This window comes from Dama dama, chromosome 17, assembly GCF_033118175.1.
Source record: "Dama dama isolate Ldn47 chromosome 17, ASM3311817v1, whole genome shotgun sequence".
In the NCBI taxonomy this organism is placed as follows: Eukaryota; Metazoa; Chordata; class Mammalia; order Artiodactyla; family Cervidae; genus Dama; species Dama dama.
In genome coordinates this window covers 21,030,561-21,040,614 of record NC_083697.1, presented here as the reverse complement: position 1 = coordinate 21,040,614, position 10,054 = coordinate 21,030,561, and positions in this window count along the sequence as shown.

Sequence of the window (10,054 nt, the reverse complement as noted above, 5' to 3'; positions counted from 1 at the left end):
CTTCCTTTCCTACTGTATTAGCACCATTCTCATTCCATTTAATAACATCAGATATCTCCTTAAAGCCTCATTATATAGCACAATCTGAACCAGACCCACGAATCAACTGAGGCCACTTGCCACTTTTTCTAAAGAGAGATCTACAGGGCTAATTTTACTTTAAGTAACTGACTTTCCCCCCCTGAATTTTAGAAAGAATTCTCCCTAATGAGAGAGTGGCAAAACCACAGGCACATTTATCAATTTAACATTAAAATTTTTTCTATCATACTATGATTTTCTAAATGCGAATATATTGTCTATATCGTGATAAATTTAAAAAGGATTAAACTAAATTTTTATGCAGTAAGGGAAAAGTATTGTGTTTTGATGCTTTCAGAATTTGAATATAGTAAAGAACTATTTACATTGCAATCCATTTTATATACTAATAAAATGTGTTAATCCTTTGAGTTATAAACCCATTCTTGATTAACATCCAAATAGTGAATAAACATGATGTACTAGAAAGACGTTCCATCCTGCTATAAAAAGTGGCAACTAGTCAGACACAATAAAAACATAATTTTCAGTTCGTATGGTTCCAACATGCATGAATTTCAGTTACCACAGTTGAGCTAAATAATAGCAGTTCCTCTACAACACAGCTCACCCTTCAGCTTACCACCGTGTGCTAACTGTGAGTAACTGTAAAAAGTGTAAGTTTCACAGATAGCCCCTCGGTTCACAAATCGCTGTGTAGTAACAGGTGCCCTCCATGGTCAGTGAGCAAGTACATCATTCTTTTCAAGTCTGCCCGAGCTTCGTCACCGAGTCTCTGCTCTCGATTCACTTGCAGACAGCAAAGAGTGTGCCTATGCTGCCTCCTTGTCTGTCAGCGACAGAGCCACATGCCATTTTATAAAAATGGATAATCCAAAGATGGATTTGGTTAATAAAGATGAAAGTACAGCAGAGAAACACAAAATGATAATGCTGGCCATGAAATTTGAATTGAGTATAAATGGAGTACTAGAAGGAATAGCTGATGGTGTGGAAACTAACATTGCTGCTATTCAAGGGATTCTAGCTGAGCAGCCAAAAGGACTTAGTAAAGGCTAATGTATTGATATAAGTAAGAAAAGGGGTTCTGAGGACAACATCCCAGAGGAAATACTGCTGGAAAGAAACTGCACATTAATGAAACTCTCAGAGATATTTCATGGCACTGAAAGTACGAAGGATAAAATGTCTGAATTAGCTATTCAGACCTAGAAAGGAGTCTGACAGTCCACCAAGGCATAGTAAAGATGCTTTGGTCCAAATAACAAGTTATATGATGAAAAGCCAAGAAGTGTTCAATCTATTCTTAATAAGCTATTTTTTACAAAGACATAAAACAGTTTAATTCTCAGTCTACTGTTTTGAATTACAGTGTACTAAATAAATGCTAGTTTTTTTTTTCTGTTTTCTACATCCCTATACATTTATAAATGATAGTAAGATACTTTTTAATGTTTTCACAAAATTTCTAAAGATATGGAGCAATTTTAATTTTTTCTCATTGATTATTAAAAATCACTTTATATGACTTTAGCATGAGCGATCATTTTCACAGTCTGCCCTAGAATACAAAGTGAGGGCTGCTTATGTGTTATATTGTTTTATAGTTTTCAAAATAAATTTAAAGATGCAAATTTAATTTATACTCTCTAAAGCTCAGAGAGAAAACTGTATCTGTGTGTTACACCTGATGCAATGAGGGCCCTTGAACTTTAATTACAGACCCAATGTAAACCCACTGATAAGAACCAGAACTAGATGTCATTCTGAGCACCCACAACCGTGAAAGTGTCTATTTGTTTTATAATCTATTCATATTCACTTGAATATATACTGTGTGCTTGGAACAGTGCTAGCCACTTACAACAGTAGGGATCATACATCTGCTAATATGCTTATTTCATTATTTTCTAAAAAAATTTTGAAGTATTACTATTGCCTATAGCTGAGCCACACAACATGCCAAACATTACATTTTCTTATTCCTAAAATTATTTTTCTGAGTCTTTTTCTTTACTTGGTTTTCTAAACATAGACGTGTGCTTTTCCCATACACTCCAAAACCCATCATAGTCCTTGCAACAATTTCTCCAATATTCAATTACATCAGATAATGTATCTATTTATGTGTACATTCTAATCTAGAGATCCTCCTTCCCTCAACTTCTCTTTCTGCTCTTATCTAGATGGCTTTCTCTACACACTCACTGCTCTGAGGTTTCTGTGAGCAATCCTTAGCCACTCTCCTGACTTCAGGACCCTTTAGCCTCATTTATTTTCATTCTGTCCTTTTCTCAAGTCCCTGTGAGTCAGATGTTGGGCCACATGGATCAATCCTCAAAGTTTTCTTTAACAACTCATTTCCTAATTTTTATATCTGTGTCATTCTGTTCTACTTTCTAAGACTTATCAATCTACCTTATCTTCTAGACTTTCTACTTATTTCTCCTGAATTAAATTTTTTTTTCTATTTTTAATTTCTAAGACTTCTTTTTGGAGTGGCAGGGGAAGTGTGTTTTATTCTTTTTCTTATAGCTTCCTGATTTTTCCTCCAATTAGTACAACTCTTGTCTCTTATCTGGTTGATTTTTTTTATAATTTAATTTTTCATATTGTCCTTTCTCTGTCTCTGTTTATCCCCCCTCTGCACACCCTCATTTGTTTTGGTCTCTTTGTTTTGAAGGCTTTCCTTGAATTTCTCAAGATTTGGTCTCTTTTCTATAATTAAGGGAAGCTTATTGAAATTCTTTGTAAAGTGGGGTTGTTGATCCATGCCCTGCCCTGTACAATGTTTGGTGGTTATTTCTACACGGAGAAACCCCAATGTCAGTCTGCCTAGACATTGTCTCTCGTGAACTCCACTCCTTTAGAGAGAAGTGTTCTCTTTTTTTTTGCCGAATGGAATATATGCCTGGATGCTGTCCTGGGAACAAGGCATGGAGAAAGCAGACTGACTGGATATTCTGATTAGTCAGGATTCAAGCCTTCATTTAATCCCCTGGTGTGAGCTCCATGCCTCACCTCTGCCTTCAGCCATACCCTGTCCCAAAATCTCAGAGAATAAATGTTGGGCTTACTGCCTGTGGGGGTGTGGGTAGGTCAATAAGGAAAGCTAAAAGCCCATTGTGCTGTCTATAGAATTTAACCTGATTGCTTATTTCTAGTTCAATGCCAATTTCTAGAAACAGCGCTAACTTAGGCTAGAACTCCCTTTGGTCACAAGAGTCAATTGCAATTCATAAGTCATCTTTACAATTTCACAAAATTTCTTAAAATTTATGTTATATTCTACAACTCCATGTTTCTTGATGGTTAATAGATTTCTACCCTAATTTTGTAGGTCTTGGGGGGTGTTTCAGGAGGGAGAAAAGATAAATACACATCTTAGCTCAATTTGTATCTTTCAATACCTTTTATAAGAGAGAAATGAAGAAGACATAATCCAACAGCTTAGTGAAAAAATTGAGAGCTCATAATAATCTCTACAATAATTGTGTTCTCTTGCACATGAAAGAGAATCATGCTTTAGTGTTTTAGAAAAAAAGGAGCTAGCTACATGGAAAATATTCACTAGGATATGTAGTACTTTAATGTATGGATATCTCACTAAGTTTCTGTAAAACTTTGAAAAATATTGACATATCAATAAGTTAGTTATCAAATAATAACAGAAAGAAATAAAAAGGAACTTAGCAAAATCATTGACTATGCTAAAGACTTAGACTGTGTAGATCACAACAAACTGTGGAAAATTCTTCAAGAGATGGGAATACCAGACCACCTGACCTGCCTCCTGAGAAGCCTGTATGCAGGTCAGGAAACAACAGTTAGAACCAGACATGGAACAACGTACTGTTCCAAATTAGGAAAGGAGTATATCAAGTCTATATATTGTCACCTTGCTTAATTAACTTCTATTCAGGGTACATCATGCAAAATGCCAGGCTGGATAAAGCACAAGCTGGCATCAAGATTGCTGGGAGAAATATCAATAACCTCAGATATCCAGATGACACCACCATAAAGGCAGAAAGCAAAGAGAAATTAAAGAGCTTCTTGATGGAGGTGAAAGAGGAGAATGAAAAGGCTGGTTTAAAACTCAACATTCAAAAAACTAAGATCATGATGTCTAATCCCAACATTCTATGGCAAATAGATGTGGAAACAGTGGCAGACTTTATTTTCTTGTGCTCCAAAATCACTGTGGCTGATGACTGCAGCCATGAAATTAAAAGAGGCTTACTCCTTGGAAGAAAATCTATGAAAAACCTAGACAGCATATTAAAATGCAGAGACATTACATTGCTGACAAAGGTCTGTCTAGTCAAAACTATGATTTTTCCAGTAATTATATATGGATGTAAGCTGGACAATAAAAAAGACTGAACGCCAAAGAACTGATGCCTTCAAACTGTGGTGCTGGAGAAGACTCTTGAGAGTCCCTTGGACAGCAAGCAGATCCTACTAGTCAATCCTAAAGGAAGTCAACCCTGAATATTCATTGGAAGGACTGATGCTGAAGCTGAAGCGCCAATATTTTGTTCACCTGATATGAAGAGCCGACTCATTGGAAAAGTCCCTGATGCTGGGTCGGGATGGTCCCCTGGAGAAGGAAATGGCAGCCTGCTCTAGTATTCTTGCCTGGGTAATCCCATGGGTAGAAGAGCCTGGTGAGCCCCAGTCCATGGGGCCGCAGAGTTGGACACAACTGAGCAACTAACTAGAGAAAACAGCAGCAATGAAGGCCCAGAGCAGTCAAAAATAAATACATAATGTATATATAAAGACCATAAAGAAGGCTGAGCCCCCAAGGAATTGATGCTTTCGAACTGTGATGCTGGAGAAGACTCTTGAGAGTCCCTTGGACTGCAAGGAGATCAAACCAGTCAATCTTAAAGGAGATCAACCCTGAATATTAACCAGAAGGACTAATGCTGATGTTGAAGTTCCAATACTTTGGCCACGTGGTGTGAAGAGCCAACTGATCGGAAAAAAGCTTGATGCTGGGAAAGATTGAAGGCAGGAGGAGAAGGGGTCAACAGAGGATGAGATGGTTGGATGGCATCACTGACTCGATGGACATGAGTTTGAGCAAGCTCCGAGAAATAGTGAAGGATGGGAAAGCCTGGTGTGCTGCAGTCCATGGAGTCACAAAAAGTTGGACAGGACTGAATGACTGAACAACAACAGGGCGAAAAATAGTTGAGAAAATTAGGTCTGACAATTACATTAGAGAATATAAAGATGGAGGTTCTGAGGTAAAATCTCACAGAAGGAAGGTAGTTCTGAGTTAAAATCTGAAAGAAAGAAGGAGGTTCTGAAGTAAAATCATACAGAAAGAAGGAGGTTCTGAGGTAAAAATTGACAGAAAGAAGGAAAAGGAGGTTCTGAGGTAAAATCTGATAGAAAGAAAGAGGTTCTGAGGTAAAATCAGACAGAAATAACGTTTCAGAAGGAAATGGAATGAAAGAAACAACTAAAAGAGAGCACATTTCTATGCAATAATTAGTTTCCTTTGGTATGAATTTTGATGACATAAATAATTGAAAGTAAAAGATGCAAAAACTTTTAGGTAAACTATGTTGTTGGTAAACTGTGAAACATACTTCTAAAAAAGATTGAAAACTAACCTGTGTGTGTATGTTTGTATGGCATGTATATTTGAAATTTAGTCATATAGCATCTTTAATTTAATAATATTTATTTTGACTCCTATAATTCTGCTTCTTATGCCAATGAAATCAATGGTGATGTAAAGAAACCACTCATCAACAAAAATTCTTAACAGAGTGAATTAATTAAACCAGTAAATCTCATGTCTTTATCTTGCCACTACCATAAGTGCTTTGCATTACTATTCAGAAACACAAAAGGATTAAAATCAAAGTATGTCATACATATATTTTATTAAAATACCAAAAATAAACCTATTCAATGGTTATATAATTCTATGGGGGTATTGTGTGATTATCACTGTTTCTAAATCTGTTTCAAATTACCAACATCTCCTAGAAATTGTGTTCTAGAGGAGCATTCAGCAGGATAATATTAGAAGTGGAGATTTCATGATGAGAACCAATTAAAACTCTAAGTGGAAAGCAGACATTTTCTCTAACAGAAGAAGGAAATAACAAGATAACAATGCAATTGCATTCAACATAAAGGCTGCCTCAAGGAAATTTTAGGAGATTATTATGCCTTAATTTTGAATTTTTAATTCAGAAAATTTAGAACCACTGGCTGCAAGGGGATGGTTAGTTGACTAAGGTTTTATGCACGTCCTTTTTTTCACAATGTATTTTTAAAAAATGAACTCATATGATCTTTGCTTTCTTTAAAAAAATTTCCAGGTAAAACAACTGATCAAGTAAAATATTACCATTGAGAAGAATAAAGTAGCAAAACAGAAGTTCTCAGATATTCTGTAAAGTTTTTTCACACAATTAACAGTATGCCAGATAAAGAAAAATGTGATTATAAAATATTAAAAAGTAAGAGAAATATCATGAAACTTTAATAAACATTATACATATTTTTCTTTTCAAGATTGCTATATTTTCCTCACTAAATATTTCTCATCCACCTGACATATTAACATGTTAATTACATCTAATTTAAAGTATATATTTGAGCATATGGGAAATCTATTAACTTCAGGTGGCAGAAGAGCAAACAACTTTCAGAAAGGCAGTCTCTTAGGTATTCCCGATTCCAATGCAGTGGCTTCCTGAACTTCTTTGATAGAAACATGCTTTTCAAACAATAGCATTCTGAAGCATTCCCCTAAATATTATTTGTATAACTTCAACATCAGAATTGAATACTGTACATATCAAGTAAAATGTGTGTTTCATAATTTATGTCCTTTTTTAGAGACATATTTGTGGCAAGTACACTTTCTACTAACAACTTTTTTAAGAATTTTTCTGTAGGTCCAGTTCCAAGTTCGTGAATTTTCCTTTACAAGGAAAATATCTCTAAGTATGGTTCAAACTTTATGCCAGAATTAGTTTACTAATAATGGAATTAAATATAGGTTTTCTCTGATACACAAATTTTGTGTCTAGAAAGTAATAAATATTTTAGTATATAAAATACAGTTGACAATGTAGAGTTACAATTTTAGTATTCAAAAACTAGTATGTATATATTTTATTTTAATTTAGATCTGTATCCAAAGAAAAATAAACTTTAAAATTTCAAACCTGTATCAAATTATAAATGATTTTATTTGAAAATGAGTTCTTAGAGAAAATATCCAGTGCTGCTAGATTTCAAACTAAAATATAAACTTCTGTAAGTAAGAGACTATTCACTCTAAATTAGCTACTGAACTATAAGGTTGTATGTGTGTGCTGGGTCACTTCAGTCACGTCCAACTCTTTGTGACCCCACGGACTGTAGCTGGCCAGGCTTGTTGATCCATGAGATTTTCCAGGCAAGAATACTGGAGTGAGCTGCCATGCACTCCTCCAGGGGATCTTCCTGACCCAGGGATCCAACTCTTCTCTCCTGAGTCTCCTGCATTGTAGGCAGATTCTTTACCGCTGAGTCACAAAGAAAGCTTGTACTATAAGGGTCTAGCAGGAAATATATGAGCAAGAATATTTCTAACTCTTTTGGTTATAGCTAAATGTTTCTAAAAGCATCAGCCTTGAGTTAGAACCTGATACCAAGTGAGGACATAATTCTTAATTAAATTTACTCTTAAATAATTTGGAAATCTTTGATGCGAGATATTTGATACTTTACAGGAATATTTTTTAAATAAAGTAGAATTAAAGATGTATTCCCTTAAAATTTGTTACTACTGTAATAATTCTATTCAACTGAGGAGTTGGCTTTCTTATCCTGACTCCACGTTGATTCCACTCATCTTTAAAATGTTAGATCCAATTTCCAAATCATAACTCTAATTTGCTTTCTCTTTTATTATTGCTCCTGCACCCAGTTACTTCACCAAGTATGTGTGCTAAGTCGCTCCAGTTGTGTCCTACTCTTTGCAAACCAACAGACTGTAGCCTGCCAGACTCCTCTGTCCACAGTATTCTCTAGGCCAGAAAACTGGAATGGGTTGCCAGGCCCTCCTCCAGGGGATCTTCCTCACCCAGGGACTGAACCCACATCTCTTATGTCTCCCATATTTGCAGGCAGGTTCTTTACCATAGGGCCACCTGGGAAGCCCAGCTTCATCACACCATTCCTAAATACCCACTTCTTCTACCCTCATATACTCACAGTTTTTTTTCTTATGATGGAGATAAAAATAATAGGACTTAATTTAATGTCTTATGGCATTAAGATTTTTTTATTGCTTTTGTCAGAGTTGTTACAATTTATTTTCTAAAATATCTCATTTTCAACAAAAATTAAGCGATGCAAATGAACATGAAAGAATGTCCTATACTATGTCATATACACAAGGGAAAAAAAGCAGCCAACAGAAATGTTGCTTGGGGCATTTAGTACACAAAGATTTTAAATTAACTATTTTACTTTTTTTCCTATGCTTTTTCAAATTCCTACAGAACACAGATCAAGAGTCCCCTGTGCTATATCATAGGTCCTTGTTGTTACCTATTTTAATGTAGCAGTGTGTACATGTCAGTCCTAAACTCCCAGTCTCTCCCACCCACCCTCTTCTTTCTCCATCATAACCATAAATTCATTAAGTCTATGAGTCTGTTTTTATTTTGTAGATAAGTCCATTTGTATCATTTCTTTTTAGATTCCATGTGTAACTGATTTTTAAATATACAAAGGTTTAAAAATACTTATCCTGGTAAGTTGCACTGTATATTCCCTCTTCAATTAGAAACATTGGGTCCAGCATACAGTGTGGTATTAGGAGGGAAAGAAAGAACGAGAGAAAGACATATTAATATGATAACAAGTAATTATTAACTGTACTCTTTGGCATCCTAATATATCCAGAGTCTTGTAAGTTTGTCTCTCTGGTTGCCAAGGAGAAATTAGGTGAAAGCAAAGACAGCTTGAGTCCACAATCCATTTCAAGGATTAGAGCATTTATTAGTACGTTAATAAAGGAGAGAAGTATTAGGCATGTAAGAACACATGAAACTTGACTAAAGTACCTCCACTCACTTTGGTGAGAAAAAAAGTAGAATAACAATAATTTTAAAAATTATTTTTATAATTTTATATAATTATATATATAATTAAATAAATATATAAAACATTATAATTAAAAAATTATACCAAAAAAATAATAATTATACAGAAATTGTGCTAAGAAACTTCTGGATTCAGTGCTGAACTATAAATATTTTCTTTGGGTCTCCATTTTGAGTGAAAGGAACTAAACCAAAAGGTAAAATGCCATATTTGAAATTTTCCTTTTTTAATAACATACACAAAATTTGCAATACAAAAATAAGTTTTACAAGGTCTTAAGACTAAAGAGAAATTATGCAAATGTTTTAATTCCGGAATATCAAAATATCTCCAAATAACCAACATAAAAATAAGATAAAATTAAGAAAGACTTTTTTTTTTTTACAGTATAGTCAATTAATGGTCATTATTTGCTACCTCTTCTATTAATATTTCAATTAATGCTGTGCTCTGTTAAAAAAAAAGAGGAAAAACTACACTCTTCATTTTTAGCAATTTCACATTTGGGTAAGCAACTCTCATGCCTATGAAAAAACCTAAGATTCAATTAAAAGGAAAATGAAAATATGTAGAAATTAGCCACTTAGTCACTTCTTTCCTGTTAAGTAACAGGTATTAAATGATTTAGGATTATGAGTCTCACTTTTCACAGTAGATATTTTTTAAAATACTTGCATAAATTTATCTAAATTGAATAACATTTTCAAAGCAGGAGATGTGATTTAACAACCCAAAACACTCAAATTAGTCTTTCTAAAATTTGACAATATTTTAAATAGGAAGTAATTATTCCTGATTATATGATTTTCTCATTATCAGAGAAATGCAAATCAAAACCACAACGAGGTACCATTACACGCCAGTCAGGATGGCTGCT